The sequence below is a fragment of the Monodelphis domestica genome, chromosome 5 (assembly GCF_027887165.1).
Source record: "Monodelphis domestica isolate mMonDom1 chromosome 5, mMonDom1.pri, whole genome shotgun sequence".
Classification (NCBI taxonomy): domain Eukaryota; kingdom Metazoa; phylum Chordata; class Mammalia; order Didelphimorphia; family Didelphidae; genus Monodelphis; species Monodelphis domestica.
The window spans coordinates 255199743-255218230 of NC_077231.1; the positions used below are offsets into that span (position 1 = coordinate 255199743).

General features: G+C 39.0%; 1 protein-coding gene and 1 long non-coding RNA gene across 13 annotated transcripts in view; one reads left to right on the forward strand and one right to left on the reverse strand.

Annotated features, from left to right (window-relative positions):
• JCAD (junctional cadherin 5 associated) overlaps positions 1-18488 on the reverse strand; it is a 96698-nt gene that overhangs the window by 48398 nt on the left and 29812 nt on the right. The gene's annotated exons all lie outside the window — the stretch shown is intronic.
• Positions 1-18488, forward strand: part of LOC130454631 (uncharacterized) — a 36980-nt gene that overhangs the window by 17931 nt on the left and 561 nt on the right. For 5 of the 8 annotated variants that reach the window (XR_008912405.1, XR_008912411.1, XR_008912407.1 and 2 more), the window contains 2 exons: positions 2175-2285; positions 3557-3685. This is a non-coding gene — a long non-coding RNA (uncharacterized LOC130454631). Of the gene's footprint in view, positions 1-2174; positions 2286-3556; positions 3686-4920; positions 5030-7369; positions 7853-12863; positions 13649-18488 lie in introns of those variants that run through there. The other 3 variants (XR_008912408.1, XR_008912409.1, XR_008912413.1) reach the window with 3 other exon arrangements.

Here is an 18488-nt window from a genome sequence, read left to right on the forward strand (position 1 = left end):
TAGCAGTTTGTAGAGCAAAGGCAAGCTATATCATATGAAAGAAAGGGAGTGGGAAGAGTCAGAGAAGAAAGAAAGAAAGAAAGAAAGAAAGAAAGAAAGAAAGAAAGAAAGAAAGAAAGAAAGAAAGAAAGAAAGAAAGAAAGAAAGAAAGAAAGAAAGAAAGAAAGAAAGAAAGAAAGAAAGAAAGAAAGAAGGAAGGAAGGAAGGAAAGAAAGAAAGAAAGAAAGAAAGAAGGAAAGAAAGAAAGAAAGAAAGAAAGAAAGAAAGAAAGAAAGAAAGAAAGAAAGAAAGAAAGAAAGAAAGAAAGAAAGAAAGAAAGAAAGAAAGAAAGAAAGAGAAAGAAAGAGAGAGAGAGAGGGAGGGAGGGAGAGAGGGAAGGAAGGAAGGAAGGAAGGAAGGAAGGAAGGAAGGAAGGAAGGAAGGAAGGAAGTAGAAAGGAAGTTGTAAAGTTTCTAATTTAACTAAAAGTCAGTCAGACCTAGATTAATTATAATGATCAATCTTGGTCCTGAAGTATAAATGATGAAATATTCTACCCATCTCAGTGGAAAGATGAGAAAATTGAGTGACAAAATGTTGCATATCCTGTCAAACTTCATAATTTAATCAAAAGAAAGAGAGCTTAATGAGTTTGGATGTTGCATATCAAGAAATGACTATGATGTAAACAACATCATAAATAAAAATATTTTTTTTGTTTAAACCAAAAGTCTTTTTTTAAAAATTCCCTTTAACCCAGATATAGATAATGCAAGCCAGCTTGTTTAAGCTAACAGACACCATAATCCACTACTGCCTCTATAGGACTCGACTCAGGGTTTGGGAGTGGTATATGAAGCTGGCCCTTACACACACTTTGCTGAGGGATAGAAATAGATTCTGCTGCAGGCATCATAAACAATAGTCAGGAAATGCCTGCTGGACAACTCGCAGGTGAAAGGAAGACATGTGCGCTTCCTGTTACCAGCAGTATTTGTTCAGTTCCAGCTCCTAATTCTGCTGACACTTACAGGATCCCTGCTCTCAAATACTAGGGTACAGTAGTAAAAGCACCAGAAGCCAATGGTGTCTTACCAGGGTTTGAGAGAGAGTCTGTATTTGCAGCCAGCTCAATGAGCAATGTTTTGCATTAATTCATTATTATCCAGACAGGATAACAGATGAGGAGGGAGCCATCGTTCATCCTTAGGTCCTAAGTGACCAAATATTCCAGAGAGGATTCCCCTGGGTAAACAGACCCAGGCACATCTCAATGCCACTGAAATCATTTCAGGCACAAACCGCTAGGAAAGGAAAAACTGTCCCTCAATGAGAGTAACTGCAAAGCCTTTGGGGGATGAAGTTGAGACATGTTTCCTTCAAGAGTTTTGATAAAAGGCCACAAGCAGCTACGTAGTGCCAAGAGATGACACCAATGCCAAATGCTCCTGCCAAAAGCACACATCCAGACCATTTGGAACTATGTGAGAAAAGTCAACGAGCTGTCTACACCCTTTGACCCTTTCTGTGATCAAAGGCAAGGAAGGTCATATTCTCATGGAAAACAGTACTTTCTATGGTAGTAAAGAACTAGAAATAAAGTAGGTGCCCATTAATTTTTAAAAGGCTGTTAAATTGGGATACATTAAATACAATAAGTACTTATTTAAATTTTCAGTAATATTATTGTATAAGAACAGGAATAGGAACTGCACTTCTGATTTTATTGGTGGAGAGAACTCCTAGATGAGAAAATAGGACTCAATTTATAATCTTCAAGAGTTGCCCTGCACACTGAGAGGTTGACTTGTCCAGCAGCACATAGCTAGTATGGCAGAGGATAGGAACATGAGGAATTTAGAGAAGGATGGAGAAACCTGTCTAAAGTGATATTCAGCAATATACACAAAGTCTGCAATAATTAAACTAAAAGAAAATCAGAACTCTAATGAACTTTAATCACCAGTCTTGATCCTAGAGAACTGATGAAGACCTCCAACTTTCTGTAAAAAGGTAGAGAAGTTCAGACAGGAATGTGATGCAGTGAACATGTCTATGGCTGCTACTTGGTTTTTCTTTGTTATAAGGGAAGGTTAATTACAGAAAGGTCTTGTGTAAAAACTAAAGATAACAATAATTTTTTTAAGTAGTTGGTCACAGTTAATGATTTAAAATGCTTTTTTTTCTCTTTAAAGAAAAATCACATGAAAACAGCATCTCCTTGGAAGTTGAAAGGAGAGCGGGGCACTGAGAAATCTGCTGAAGTCCAAAAAGAACAGCATCTGAACTGAGAAAGTAGGAAGGAGGTAATAAAGAGAAAAACTGCATGAATCGGTGATGAATAAGACATAGGAAGTTAAAAAGAAAAAGCTCACACAAGACATTTGATAGTTATACTATATGAAAAAATGGGATACGAGATTTACAGAATGCATGAGAAAAGTACAAAAAAACAAGGAAGTGAGTCAAACTTCAGCTGAATACTAATTCCCCTCTCTCCCTCCAAATAATACTAGTTTACATTTTTTTGGACTTTACAAGCTAAACAAAAAACTTTCACTTGTGTTAATCCTCATTTGATACTCATAATAACCCCATGAGTAGCTAGGACAAATGTTATACCCATTTTATAAGTGAAAAAGCCAAGGTGCAACAAATTTATTTCATTATCTAAGTAGTAGCCAGTCATGACAGAATCAGAACTTGAAACAGAAGTCTCTGTACTTGAAATCCCCAATACTCTTTTTAATACATTGTGAGATGTCTCCAAAGAGTCTGAATTCCTGATTCAGAGTTAATAATCAGTTTAAAGTTGGAAGGAAGCTTAAAACCATCAACTTCAAGCTCCTCATTTTATAGATGAGAAACTAAACATCATATAGGTAGTGGACTTCAAGTGTGATCTGAACCTGGCTGAAGCCCACTTTCCACCATTGATACACTGGCTAGCTATGAGTTATTACGTATCAGATAGGGCATCTATTGGATATGTGCCTTTGTAGCCAAGGAGAAGATTGACTCGTCCACATTTGATCCCGTAATCCACAAACTGTAACCCATAGCACTGCCCTGGTGGCCACTTCCAGTCAAGGTCTGGTCCTTCATTACCTACTTAGCTGGCATCCTTTCTAGGTCATTCTTGTGAAACTTGATAAGGGAATGTGTTGGCAACCAGCAAGATCAAAGCTGAATCACCATAGCAACACAATCAGCCCCTAAAACATAGTCCAATTATGTTCCTGTGGGGAATTTTCACAAGTTCCACTCTTTATCTGTACTGTGGTCAACTTTTTCCCCAACTAAATCAGGTGGGGAGCTTCCAAAGATAAACGTCCTCCGTCATTAAAGTTTAGTGACCAGAACACAACTTTCAGTTTCAGAAAGTTGACTGGAGGCTTAGAAATGTTAAGTAAATTGTCCAGGATTGCACAGGACTTAAAGCCAGGTCTTCCTGCCTCCAAGGACAACTCTTCATTTGTCACCCCAGCTGCCAGTCTGAGATCAAAAGACTAGGAAAATACAAAAACAAAACAAAACAAAACAAAAAAAACAGAATTTGACATGTCTTTAATTCCAGGCTGGAACTACCACTGAAGCCCAGCAGAAATACAGAATTGAGACCAGGAAAGGAACCTCAAACCCACAGATCATGCTCTTCCACTGGGTACCACTGGCCATTCTTGAGAGATTTCAAAGCTGATGGTTGGTAAGCTCCATTCACCTTGTCCATAACTCCCAATGTATATAAAGAGAAAGAAGATGGACCAGCACAAACACTGATCCCTCTCTTTTTGGAAAATAATCAGGAAAATTCCAACTGGGTCCTCAGCAGGAAAAAGGTTAGAGACCCCAACTCAGATAATTTTGATTGAATGAAAACTTGAAATTCTACACTAAAAGTAAAACAAGATATATTTTAGGTCCTCGTCAGGGCCAGGAGACCCACTTGGGAATTGAGGAGCATATGAGTTTGTTTGTTTTTTAACTACATTCTATCTTAGAATCAATACTGTATTTTTGGTTCCAAATGGTAATGGGAGTTAAGGGACTTGCCCAGTGTCACCCAGTCGGGAAGTATCTGAGGCCAGATTTGAATCCAGGACTACTGTCTTCAAGCTTGGCTCTCTATCCACTAAATCACCTAGCTGCTCCCACATATTAGTTTTGAATAGGTCCCCATAGGGCAAAATTTATTATTTCCATCTTCAGCCCATGCCAGAAATAAATATCAGAGAGTTCCTCCCAGACCTGAGAGAGGGAAGTCATGACTTCAGGGAGTCATTTCACCCTCATGTCCCACCTGGCTGCCCTCTTAGACTTCATCATTGTCTCCAGAAATCTCCTTCTGCAAGATCAAAGCAGCTCTGTAACTCACACCTGAAATGCCCTTGCTTCCGAGGCCCTTCCTTTCCTCTCACTGGAGAGGGTGGATGTTGGCATGCTCCTTCCAGGCTTCTAGGATAGCCATCTTGTCATCTTCCTTAAGGCTTCAGACCTTTAACATGTCCTTTCACCAGGTACCCTCTGCTCCTTCTTTCAGCTTCTTTTATATATTGTCATATTAGATTGAGAGCTCCTGAAGGGCAGGGGCTGTCTTCTGTCTTTCTTTGTATCCCAGTGCTTAGCATGGTGCCTGGAACATAGCAGGCACTTAAGAAATGTTTACTGACTTTACTAAAATGAGAATGAAATAAAACAAATGTGGAAACAATCTCTCTAGCAGGATTGGAGCAAAGCTTGTCTATGACCGATGAGCAAGACTGGCAATTATGGGCATAGATGTAGCAAGCCACTAAGTCATATGACAACCTGACATGGAAATGATCATAACTGGAATTGGGGGGGAAGCTTCAGTCTTTTTATAAAGCTTTACCTGACCTTAGAAGCATGAGATCCAAAGTGTGTGGATTGTCTGAAATGCTTAACTTTGTCATCTGCCAGAAGAAAAAGCCTACAGCATTGGATATCACACACAATGAGATGGATGACAGCAAGAGGGCAGGAGATTAAGCAGAAGAGGTCACCTGGAAGCCATGTTACATCTTCCCAGGTACCACATCTGATCCAGAAAGGATGCTTTTCTCCTAGCCTTTCTTCTTTTTCTTTCCCTCTCCCTCTCACACCTTTCTAGCTTTTCAACTCAGGCTCAACTCCTCTTTTAGAAAAAAAAAAAAAGATGCCTGATATCTTTGGCTTTCCTCTCAATATATCCCTTCCCTCTGCTGTATCTAGAGAACCATTCCTTTTAACAAAGAAAAAAAAATAAAGAGGGAGGGGATAGGGAAGTGAGAGAAAGCAATTCCACAAAAATAACCAACACATTAACCAAGTCTGCCAGCATAGGCAGTGTTTTAACACTAAAAGTCCACTCCCTGCAAAGTCTAGAAGAAAATGCATTTTTCCCTCCCTCCTTCAAGGCTGATCATTATAATTAGAAAGAATTCAGCTCCTAGTTTTTTTGTTGATGTCTTTTCTATTTATACTGTTGTACTTGTCATCATATAGGTTTTGTCCCCCTAGTTTTGCTTTTTCATTTTGTAGAAGTTTACAGAATCTTCCCATGCTTCTCTGTATCAGTCACACTCATTATTTCTCATGGCACAAAAATATTCCATTAAATCCACGTGCCACAATTTGTTCAGCCATTCCTCAGTCGATGAATATCTACTTTTTTTCTCAAGGCTTTGCTCCTCCAAAAAATGCTGCTATAGATATTCTAGTGAATATGGAGCCTTTCTATTTTTAACCTTCTGGTGCATATGTCTAGCAGTAGATCCTCTGAATCAGGAGATGAACATTTTAGTCATTTTCTGAGCAGAAGTCTAAGATATTTCTAGAATGGCTAATTCTTCTTTTCAAAGAATATTTCTCAATTTTAGTAGCATAGATCACTATCATCCCAGCACCTAATCACCCACCTATTCCCACAATTAGGTCACACACTGGATGTGGCATCAGGAAGACTTGAGTGATAATTTGGCCTCAGATACCTACTAGCAGAGCTGTGTGACCTTGGACCAGTCACTTAATGACTGTCAGCTTTAATTTCCTCTTATGTGGGGATAATAGTACCTACCTCCTAGAGTATTTGTAAGGATTAAATGAAATGTTTGTACTGTGCTCCATAAACTTTAAAGTACCCATACATACACACTATTATTAATATAGTACTGAGCTGACTAGTCTTTCCTTGGTTTATACAAATGAAATTATTCTCCTAAGTGAAATATTTGAAATGGTTTTTAATAGTCACATGAATACAATGCTCTATTTTTTCTGTACTATATTGCACACTATTGTTACCTTCTGCTTGGCCTTTTATGCCCTAGAAATTAACAACTTTATTTATAAATGCATACTTTATTCACCAAGGCACTTTTAAAGATACATGCAAATACTCAAATCTGTGCCCTGATAAATGTGTGTATTTCTTCCAATGTTGAAGATCACAACTCATCCACTCACAAAAACAGCAAATGTAAGCATCATGGCACCTGCTTTAAGATATGAGTGGTAGAGGACTAAGAATATAATTCTAATTCATTTCAGTAAGGTTCTTCTTTCTTCATTTTTTTGTTACTTTATTTTTTCTACTATCCTCTTGACCGAGATAGTCCTAGCAGACCATCCCGAACATGGTGGTCAAAAATGGCAAGGGGAATGGTAACATTTCATAAGGGGCAGCAATTAAAGATGTAGGTGCTGCTCAGTCTCAAAGAGACGTTCAAGGAGACAGAATAGCTGCCATCAAATATTTAAGGAGCAATAATGTAGGAAGGGCATTAGATTCGTCCAGCCTTAGATTCGTCCAGCCTTAGTCAAGAGAACAGAACTGGACCAAATGGTGGAAGTGGCAGAGAAAAATCTTTTGCTTCAATACAAATGAGCTTTCTTAATGGGTAAAGCTGTCCAACAATGGAATGACCTGCTTCTGGAGGTATAGAGCACTCCATGGCACTGGAAGGGCTATACCTGATAGTTTTAAGATTATTTTAGATGGAGTTTCTGCATTGGGGAGATTCAATGATCTATTATACCAGCATTGGCGAAAGTTTTTTACTTCAAGTGCCCAGAGAACAAATTCAAGCTCTCTGTGAGCCCCCACATTAACCAAGAGAGGAGGAAGTGCTCACTTTGGGCACTCGGATAGAGGGGCAGAATATGCAAAAAATGTCCTTGGCCACTGGAAAGAGGGGAAACATAGCAGCTCCCCAAGTGCCAACTGGACATGTGTCCCAATACTTTGCCAAAGCTGACCTATACTGTCCACCTTCTTTTCTATTTTTTTTTCCTTTCTACCTAGAATCTATGAGTCAGTAAGCCTGGCAAAACTATGAGGAGGCATTCTTAATCTTTAGTATAATTAAATTGCATCACTTGCATTACACAGGTTATACAATTGGTTTTAAGAACTTCCACAGCCCACTCTTCTGTTCTGAATAACAGTTCTCTATCACAATCCTACTTCTACATTTGCTTTCCTGGAAAATGATTATCTCTTCTTGGATTATGTTACTTCCTAAGCCCTAGAAGTGAGAAAGAAGGAGACTGGGGCCCCTAAAAGAAGAAAAACTACCCTGTACATCTCTCATCGGTCCACAAAGCATCCAATATGGTACTTTACAGAAACGGGGCAGGAATAAAGGCTATCTCTTGATTATGAAGTCCCAAAAACCTATTGTCTACTAGGAGTGAAAAATCACAAGATCTCAATGATCATAACATCTAATATTCTACTTTTACAGATGAGGAAACCAAGACTCAGACATTAATTGATTTGCCAAAATTCAAACTAATAGATGGCAAGATTCATACCCAAGTCCTCTAAATCCAAATCTGGTATTCCTTCTTTCACACCATATTTAGCTGACTATAATTACCTTCTTTAAATGTGATTAGAATAGGATAGCTAGATAATCCAATGGATTGAGAACCAGGCCTAGAGATAGGAGGTCCTGGGTTCAAATCTGGTCTCAGACACTTCCCAGCTGTGTAACCCTGGGCAAGTAACTTGACCTCCATTGTCCAGCCCTTACTACTCTTCTGCCTTGGAACCAATACTCAGTATTGATTCCAAGCCAGAAGGTAAGGGTTTATTTTTTTTTTAAATGAATTAGGGTACATTACAAAAGGGCATCTATATTTTGAGATGGTCTATTAAACATCATGAATTCTAACCAGAGTCCACTTTCATTACCAACTATGGAAGATGCCATATTAAATGAAGATGGTGCTGTTCGACACTGACCAACCACATTTGATTAAAATTGCAATTATCCCCCAATAAGTCTCTTGGCCAAGAGAACAATCTGACTAAGAAGCCTGGCTGAGTGACTCAAGTTCATTGACAAAGCATGATAAAGACAAACTTGTCCTGACCTTCCTTTACACTAATTTAAACTTTGAAGCTGTCGCTCTGATTTTCCCTCTTTCAGTTTGAGAAAAGCAGAAAACAGTCCCTTTCCTCCACTTTCTCCTCCTCTTCCTCTTCCTCCTCCTTCCTCTCATTTCCCCCTAAATATTTCTATCTAATGAGGCCACAGTACCATCTCCCTCCTCCCACAAAAACTCACTAACAACAACAACAAAAACCAAACACAACAAAACTCTGGCCAGTAGTTCTTTCTGCCTAGGAAGTATTGTGAGCATATTCTCTCTCCAGTGGTGCCCCATCTACTTCACTCTTTTCTCTCATGAAAACATCTCCCTTGTGGCATTAGCTGGTATCACACAGCAACGTATCAGATTAAGACCAAGGAACAGCACCCAGAATTCCTCATGCAACCTTCATTGCTGCTCTTTGCTATTTTGGTCTTCCCCAACTCAGATTCACTTGTGTAAAACCAGATTTCTTTATTATCATTGTTATTAAAACCAAATTTGGAAAACTGTTTTTGCAAGAGAGGAAAGTATAGACACACATGTGCATGTGTATCTATCTATATACACTCTTTCTATTTTCATATCTGCTTAGCCATGCAACATTTGTGGGGTGAAAACAGATAAATACAAAGTTTTATATGCCGCCATCCCCCCTTCCCAGTAGCTGCTACCAAGCTATTCTTTAGACCAACACATATTAAAAGTCTCTATAGGGGCAGCTAGGTGGCTCACTGGATGGAGTTCCAGGCTGGAGTCAGGAGGATCTGGGCTCAAATTTGACCTCAGACATTTCCTAGCTATGTGACCCTGGGCAAATCACTTAACTCTGCTTGACTTACCCTTCTGTCTAATTAAGACAGTATACAGAGGGCAGCTAGGTGGCTTAGAGAAGAGAGAGCCAGGCCTCGAGATGGCAGATCCTGGGTTTGAATCTGGTCTCAGGTCCTTCCTAGTTATGTGCTCCTGGACAAGTCCCTCAACCCCCATTTTCTAGCCCTTATCACTCTTCTATCTTGGAACCAATATACGGTTATTGATTCTAAATGGAAGGGTTAGGAAAAAATCAGTATATATATATATGTATATACACATATATATTGTAAAATGATATCTTTGCTAATGGGAGAGGGGAAGGAGAAGGGGAGTTAACTGGATATTTTAATGAACAAAAACTAATTTATTTAAAAATAAATTAACTAAACAAAGAAAATATGAAAGTATAACCGAGTAATTAAGTGCTACAGATTTGCCCTGAGACATTGAGAAGTTAAATGACTTATTCAGTCCCAAAGCTATTAAGTGTCAGAAGCAGGCTTAGAACTCAGATCTTCTACCCAGCACGCTATTAAATCAGGCTGTTTTTGACACTACTTATGTAACTTAAAACATATGCTGTGACTTGATGTAACTAGAGATGTTAAAAAAATGAAAGAAAAATATGAAAAAGCTTAAATCAGAGTAAAATTGAACTAAGTAAATAAGAAAGAGGGATTGGTCATTAATTCTTTTGTCATTTCTCTATAAAAATGTAATTTCCATAGAATGAAAAAGAATGCAGTGCATGGTTTCTAATTTAAGGAGAGAGGAGGAAAAAAATCGACAATGGCAAATGCTGTTGTTTTCCCAGACCTTCTTTTTTGTTTGACTTGTGACATCACTTGTCCTGTTCCATAATAGGTTTTGCTTCCTGCAGATTACTGCTACCCAGTTTATAGCAGGAACTGTCAAAGTTAAGCATTCCAGTTTCACAACAGTATAACCTTACAAATTCTCTGGCTATGCATATGGCATTCAGATCCAAGGTCAATGTGATTATTTTTCTTCCTGAGAAATATGCACACTAACGAGTAAGGGTTTACTCCATGAACACAAACCTAGTTAACAGAACTTGTGTCAAGATCTATCTATATAAACTGTATTACAAGTTCTCCATTTTCTTTTCCTTTTTAATTAGCGCCTGTGTTGTACCTTCTGTTTTAGTATCAATTCTAAGAAAGAAGAGCAGCAAGGACTAGGTAATCAGGGTACAGTGACTTGCCCAAGGTCATACAGCTAGGAAGTGTCTGAAGTCCAATTTGAACCACGTTTTCCTGACTCCAGGTTTGATACTCTATCCACTGCACTAGCTATCTGCCCCCACACCTGTGATTGGGGAACTTCTAATTTGGAAACACCATTCATTGGTGTTGACAGACAACTCATCTGTAACTAGGATTTTGGAGAGTCATTTGGGGCTCTGGCACAGTGAGCAGGTGGCTGAGGCATGACTTGTGCCCAGGTATTCCGGATTCCAAGATAAGCCCTCCAGCTCCGATGGCTTGTTACCTCTCAAACATTTTTCTAACAATAACAAAACACTTTCTGATTTCTTAAGCTATGAGGCAACAAACAAGAAAATAATGTCATATAGTAAATAAAGCAGCACCGTGGATAGAGACAAAGTTAGGCATGATTGGGTCGATTCAGGGGGCTTTCAAGAGTTCTTTCTCACAGACCCAAAGCCAACTGAATGAAAGTGAATGGAAATGAAGAGGAGAATGGAAGGAGATAAGGGGAGAATGATTGACCAAACAAAGGATACAGATGATCTGAAGAGATAACACAGACAATTCTGATTACATAAAATTAAAAAGAATGCCAGCATGATGTAGTGGATAGAAGGCTGGCCTTACAGTAAGGAAGAGTTGAATTCAAGTTTTGCTTCCGACACTTATTGGCCAGGTAACTCTGGGCAACATACTTAAGTTCTCAAAGCCTGAGAAATACTCAGAGACAAAAAATTCTGACCGATTTGTTTATCTCAGCGACCTTTCCCAGCACTTAATACAGTGTCTAGCATAAAGGCGATGCTTAATAAATATCTACTGATTAACCTGCATTAATGGAGAGTTTCTGCACAGGAAGTTTCCTAAACTGAAGAAATCACAAATCTGCTGAGACCCCCAAAATAAAATTAAAAAGCCTTTTTACAATACAATCAATAAAGGCAGGAAATTCAGTAATAATTGGAGGGAAAACCAGTTTTCACTGATAAAAGTCCAATACCCGAGTATATAGGGAATTGATATAAATGTATTAGACCAAGAGATATATTTCAATAAATAAGTGGTCAATGGAGATCACCAGAATATTAATGAAGACTTGCAAATTATAAATAAGGAAATGAGAAGTTGTTTCAAGTCCCTAATGATAAGAGAAATGCAAATTTAAGCATCTGAAGTTTTATCTCACTGACTACAAATTGGCAAAAATGACAAAAATGGGAAGTCAGTACTCTAAGATTGATGGGAATACACAAGCATGCTAATCCAACTGTTGATGAAGTTCTGAATTGGTCTAATCAGTCTGGAGGTCATTTTGGAATTATGGGAGAAATGTGAGCAAGCTTTTCATCCTCTTTGATCCAGCAAGTCTACTAACCAGCATATAGGTCAGTGAGGTCAAAGATAGAAACACAGGTCCATCATACAGGCATCCCTTCCAAATCAAGACTTTCCCTACTTCAGTTTTAATATATCACAGGGTGGCATAAGAAATCATATGGGAATTTTGGGGAAGTTTTGCAGAAGCAATAGACAAACATGTGAAGGCCAACAGATGACCCAGAAAAAGTTTAGAAACCCAGAAATTTGTAAAATATATCTATAGTATTGTATAATATCAACATATTTTATTAATACCACAAATCTACACAATTTCTTTTACTGTAAAAACTTCATAATGGAAAAGGAAAAAATTTCAGACTTCTTCTCTAGAGTAAAGAGAGAGCCAAAAGAATTTTATGTAAGATTTTCCAGATTGCTGAGGCATCCTACCTTTAACTCCCATGATATGGAAGGGATACCTATATATTAAAATAGTCATAGAACTTTTTTTGGAGGGAACAAGAAACCCTAGAAACAAAAATAGGGAACAAGTTTTAAAAAATGAGGTATGTGAATATGATATAACCTTACTGTTGTTACCTTTAGTTTGAAGGAAGAAACTATGACTATGAGGAATTTAGAGAAACATGAGAAGATTTGTCTAATCAGATTCAGGGGAAAAGAAGCCGAATCAAAAGAGTAATATCCAATAACCACAACAAAAATTAAATAACCACTAAAAGAAAGCTAAATCATGAAACAATCTCTCCTACCTCTCAGGAGACTGAGAGGATTTTAAGGGTTCAAAGCTGTGTGTGCTTATATGCATTCATTGTATCAAGTATATTCCTTTGTTACAAAGGATAGTCTAGTCTCATGAGGTAGGCTCAAAGGAAGGGTAGGCATTCCCACAAGAATCTTATGTAAAAACAAAAATCATCAACAAAATTTGGTTTTAAAAAGAACTTTGAATTGCACTTAGAATTTTGAGCATTCAATAACACAAATGTAGTCCTCATTCACAAAGCTATATTTGCTCTACTGGGTGACCTTGAATTACTTGATCATCCAGTTCTCTCTCAGTAGCACAGTTTGGTTTTTTCTTTTTTGTTTTTTGTTTTTCTCCCCATGTCTTAGGAAATTGAAAATGTCAAAAGATTGTTGTGAGAAAAATATGTTGGAAACAGAAAAATACCATATTAATATCATTTGTTATTTGTTGTAAGATGAAAATAATAAACAATAACTACCATGGTGCTAGCTGGCATATCCATGAATAATGTTTGGAAAAACTGATAAAGATGAATAAGCAAGACCAAAAAATATATACTACAACAAAGTGGAAAGAGCTAAAGGCATCAGATACTACTGTTCTCATTCCTAAAAACCACTGTTATCTTCATGGCAATTTTCTTCTCTTATAAGCAACTGATATGATATTATTTTAGTGTGTTTAATAAACGGCTTCTTTTCTCAAAATCAGGAAAACATGTTTTCTTCCTTATCTCATACTTTCAACCATGTATTCCATGCTTCTGCCAAACTGTCCCTCAAACAAACCCCGTCCTTTCTCTCAGCCTTGGTGCATGGTGTTCCCACTGCCTGGAATGTTGTCCATGCACCCCTCCCTTCTCCTCCTCTTCCACCTGATGAAATCCTATTCATCCATTAAAGCCCAAATCAAGTGAAACCTCCTCTATGAGGGCTTCCTGGAGAGCAGCCAATTCCCTTTCACCTGAGTTGGTCACCCTACAGAGATCCACCTGTGGATCTCATATAGGCCTTTATCAGTACCTCCCTTAAACCTTTATGCATTGACCTAGATTCAAGTAATTTGGTGTCATCCCCCACTAGGCTATAAACTCCCTAAGCCTAGGTCTTATCTGAACCTTGTATCTCCTATAGCCCTCCACAGAGTGGGGGCAAGGAGAGGGATAGAGATAAGGATGGGGATGGGGAGGAGAGGGAAAAGGATAGGGATAGAGATGGGAAGAGGAATAAAGATGGGGAGAGGGATGGGCATTGCTCCTGTGCTTTCATTAATATAGTTCTGTTCCCATGGGGAAACTCCTAATATAAGATGGCATCTGCTCTATAACTATATATGCCTAGAGAACCAAGAATTTAAGTGACTTGACCAAAGTTATACCCCTAGATTTTCTTGGCTTTGAAGCCAGCACACTCTCTCTCTCTCTCTCTCTCTCTCTCTCTCTCTCTCTCTCTCTCACTCTCTCTCTCTCTGTCTTTCTCTGTCTGTCTGTCTGTCTGTCTCTCTCTGTCTCTCTCTGTGTCTGTCTGTCTCTCTCTCTCTCTCTCTCTCTCTCTCTCTCTGTCTCTGTCTTTCTCTCTCCCTCTCTCTGTCTCTCTGTCTCTGTCTCTGTCTCTCTCTGTCTCTCTCTGACTCTGACTCTGTCTCTGTCTCTCTCTCTCCCTCTCTCTCTGTCTCTCTCTCTCTCTCTCTGTCTCTCTCTCTCTCTCTCTCTCTCTCTCTCTCTCTCTCTGTCTCTGTCTCTCTCTCTGTCTCTCTCTCTCTCTGTCTCGGTCTCTCTCTCCTTCTCCTCCTTCCCCCTACTCCCTTCTACCACACCCCTCTAGCTGTACTCCTTGGATTTGACTCTATGATCCCAGAAAATTCATCATTTCAGAGATTATACCAGTTTGGGTACTTATGCCTCTGGCCCTCTGGAGGGCAGAGCAAAGAACTCCTCCCTGAGCTTTCTTTTGTGTATTATCTTCCCTATTAATATGTCTGCTCTTGGGGGCAGCTGGATGGTTCAGTGGATTGAGAGCCAGGCCTAGAGACAGGAGGTCTTAGGTTCAAATCTGGCCTCAGACACTTCCCAGCTGTGTGACCCTGGGCAAGTCACTTAACCCTCATTGCCTAGCCCTTACCACTCTTCTGCCATTGACTCCAAGACGGAAGGTAAGTGTTTTTAAAAAAAGAACGATGTCTGCTCTCTGAGGGCACAGACCATCTTTTTCTTATTTGTATCCCCTGTGTTTAGCCCAGGGTCTAGCACATAGTAGGTGTTTAATCAATGTTTATTGACTTGAGTTGTGTCTCATCCATAGCAAAGGCTGAATAAATGTCAACTGAATTGAAATTTTGAATTCTTAGTTATTACATATTATTTATTCATTGAGTAAATATTAAGTTGCTCCTGGGTATAAGGTGATGTAGTAAGTCTGTTCAAGGGGTACAAAGATTAATAAAATGCCTTCTCTGCCATCAAGGGGCTCAGTAAATAGGTTGGTACTCAAATAATATTGCCACAAAGCAATATATGAAATAAGTGACTTAGGAGAGCTACAGGTTGGTCAACTCATGAGAGGCTGCAGGCTCCTGATACTAAGACAGAGGATTATAAAAGGAGGTTCTGAATATGTGTGTGCCTGAATACACTATATATACACATATATATTTGTGTGAACATAATATTACATATATCAACATATATAACTATTTCAGCATAAATGGTTTATACCATTAATCCTGTGTATTTTACTTTATTCATTTAAAAACAGTATGTTGAGGAAGGAGCCATAGGCTTCACCAGACGGCCAAAAAGGTCCAGGTCACACATACACACACAGACATTTAACAAGGTTAAAGAACTCTGCTCTAAAATTTAAAAGGGGAGAAAATATTCTTCTCTGAAAATGTAAATGTAAATAAGGAACACTTAAAATGGCTGAGATAAGTCAGAGCATGTATAAGTAAGTGGAGGATGAGAATAGAAAGCAACCAGATTCCATCAAGGGACTATGTTGCTTTCTAAAACTCAAATAAGTAAAGGGTCTTCCAAAGACAGGTAACACTGTGGGGTACAACTGAGGACATGCCCTGAGTTCAAATTCTGGCACTTGTCATATAATTTGGGGCAAGTCAATTTCCTTCTCTGGGATTCAGTTGCCACATCTGTAAAGTAAGGGGTGGGGTTGGCTAGACAACTAGATTGCTTTCAGTTCTAATACTCTGTGAGTCTAAAATTTGGTGTGGGGTGACATAATCAAAATGTAATTCAAACTAATCTTGGGAATTTTGAAATGTTAGTGATTAAGAATTCATCAGAGTGCCTCCAACTCAGTTCATGGGAAAGGGTACGCTGCTGGGAAGACACATATTTCCCTAAACTTTGCAAGTATATCCATATAATAGAAATGAATGTGTCATCCTAACACAGCTTGACAATACTGACCATTGAGATCATCTAATCTACACATGCTCTGTTCACCAAGAAATTTTCTGAAACTGATTTAGCTTCCCAAGTAACTTTCCCATTGGGAAATGAATGTGAGCACCCAATGTGAGTATTCTAGTCTGCCCAGAAGTTGTATTTTTCAGTGTTTTAAATTTAGCTAACATAAATCAGCTCCCCCAAACCAAAATACTTTTCTACACGCTTCTCACACCTTAAATAAATGTTAAAACAGAGATGTAAGAAGCAGCTAGTTGATACAGTGGATAGAGTTGACTTAAGCCAGGTCAGGAAGACCTGAGATCAAATAAGAAATCAGGTATTTAATAGCTAGGCAACCCTGGGCAAGTCGCTTAACCTCTCTCTCTCTCTCTCTCTCTGTCTCTCTCTCTCTCTGTCTCTCTCTCTCTCTCTCTCTGTCTCTCTCTCTCTCTCTCTCTCTCTCTCTCTCTCTCTCTGTCTCTGTCTCTCTCTCTCTCTCTCTGTCTCTCTCTCTCTCTCTCTCTGTCTCTCTCTCTCTCTCTCTCTCTCTCTCTCTCTCTCTCTCTCTCTCTCTCTCTCTCTCTCTCTCTCTCTCTCTCTCCCCTATACAGTTCTTCATCTGTAAAATTAGGGAGTTGACTCAGTGGTTTCTATGGTCTCTTCTAGAAACTGGATAAAAAAATAAGTTCCCCAACAAATGAGTGAGAACACCCTGCAAAGCACAGACTTCCCCGCCAGCCGGGTGATGCAGTCACTATATAGCCATGGTTAAGTGTCTTAAACCGTGAGCTCAGTTGTCAACTCTGTAAATGTACACAACATGATTTCTACTGTCTACCTCACAAGGTTGTACGTGGGGGAGGGCTCTTTGTAAGTCAAAGCACCACTGAAGATGTCAGTAGTTATGACTATTATAGCCACCATATGGAACTATGAGACACTCCGATATTGGCCTTTTGAAGACCATATTCACATAGAAGATCAAGGAAGACTTCTTAAAGGAGATAGAACCTGATCTAGACCTTGAATGATGGGCAGGACTTTGACAAGTAGATGGGTGTGGAGAAGAAAAGATCTTCAGTTAATCAACAAATATTAGCTAGAGCGTATTACATGTGTATGTGTGTATATCCTCTTCTCTACATACACACATGTATATGTATATACATATCCATATGCATATATGTGTATGTAAATGTGTGTATGTGTGTGTGTGCATCCTCCTAACTCATACCTACTCTAGGCATGTGAAGATTTCCCCTGGCAAAAGGGGATGATGAGAATCATTTGTCTGAACACCATGAAGTCAGTAATCAGACATCAAAGATACCAAAATTATCCAGTACATCCTGGGCCATTGCCAGTCCTGACTTTTGTCTTGCTCCTGGACTTGAATGCTTCTGAAAGAAAGAGTGAGGCAGGCCAACTTTGTGCAACTCTGCCTCACCTCAATCCATTTTATATGTGAGTCAAAGGATATTACTTGATGCCATTTTGGTCCCCTTTGAGTAAAAAGGACAATAACCAACAACTCTGTGTATGTGTGTGTGTAGATGGAGAGAGAGAGGGTGGGGCAGGGTAGACAGACATTAGTGAGATGAGAGAGACAGAGAGATAGAGACAGAAACAAAGACAGAGACAGAAAGATATATAGATAGCTAAAGAGAGATAGAGAGAGAGATAAAGAGATAGATAGACAGATAGACAGACAAGACAGACAAATAGATAGAAGATAGACAGAGAGAGAGAGAGAGAGAGACAGACAGACAGACAGACAGACAGGTAGGTACGTAGGTAGGTAGGTAGGTAGGTAGGTAGGTAGGCAGGTAGGTAGGTAGATAGGTAGGTAGGTAGCAGGAGAGCCTAGAAAAGTAGGTTGGAGCACAATTTTAGAAAGAGAGGATAAAGATTTCAGACTCTATCCTTTAAGTAAGGAAAAACCACTGGAGTCTTTTGAGTGGAAGATCGTTGTGGTTAAGCTTGTACTTAGGAAGATTAGCTTGACACCTGCATGTGGGTTAAGAAGGAGGTCTTCTGGGAATTGGGGAAGCCAGGCAGGAGGTTATGAAGGAATTTAGAGGAGAGGCAATAATGGTAGGATGGTAGAAATGGAAAGGATGGCAATGAGAGTGACATCATCAAATAAGAATACACAGGACTTGATGCATGCCTAAATATGATGGATGACAGGAAATCAAAAATTATTCTGAGATTCCTAGCTTGGGTGCCCAGGAAAACAGCTTAGCTATAGGAATAGTTTTACCAGGAGGGGGAGCCAGTTTAGGGAACGTGACACGGAAAATTTGGTTTTAACTAAAACATAGTTTTAACTAGACACTTTCTTGCTCCCTCCAAAAAATAAAATTTTCCCAAATTGCCACATGGATTTTCATTAAAATCTTTTTTTGTTAGTATTGATATCCTAATGCAAGGGATAGTGACTTTTTTGTGTGTTGTGGATCACTTTGGAAGCCTGGGAGAGTCTTTGGACAGGCTTAGACTAGGGATATAACACATAAAGCATTGAACCCCCAATGTAAGGAAAATCAGAGTTCAAATCTAGCCTTTGACACATACTAGG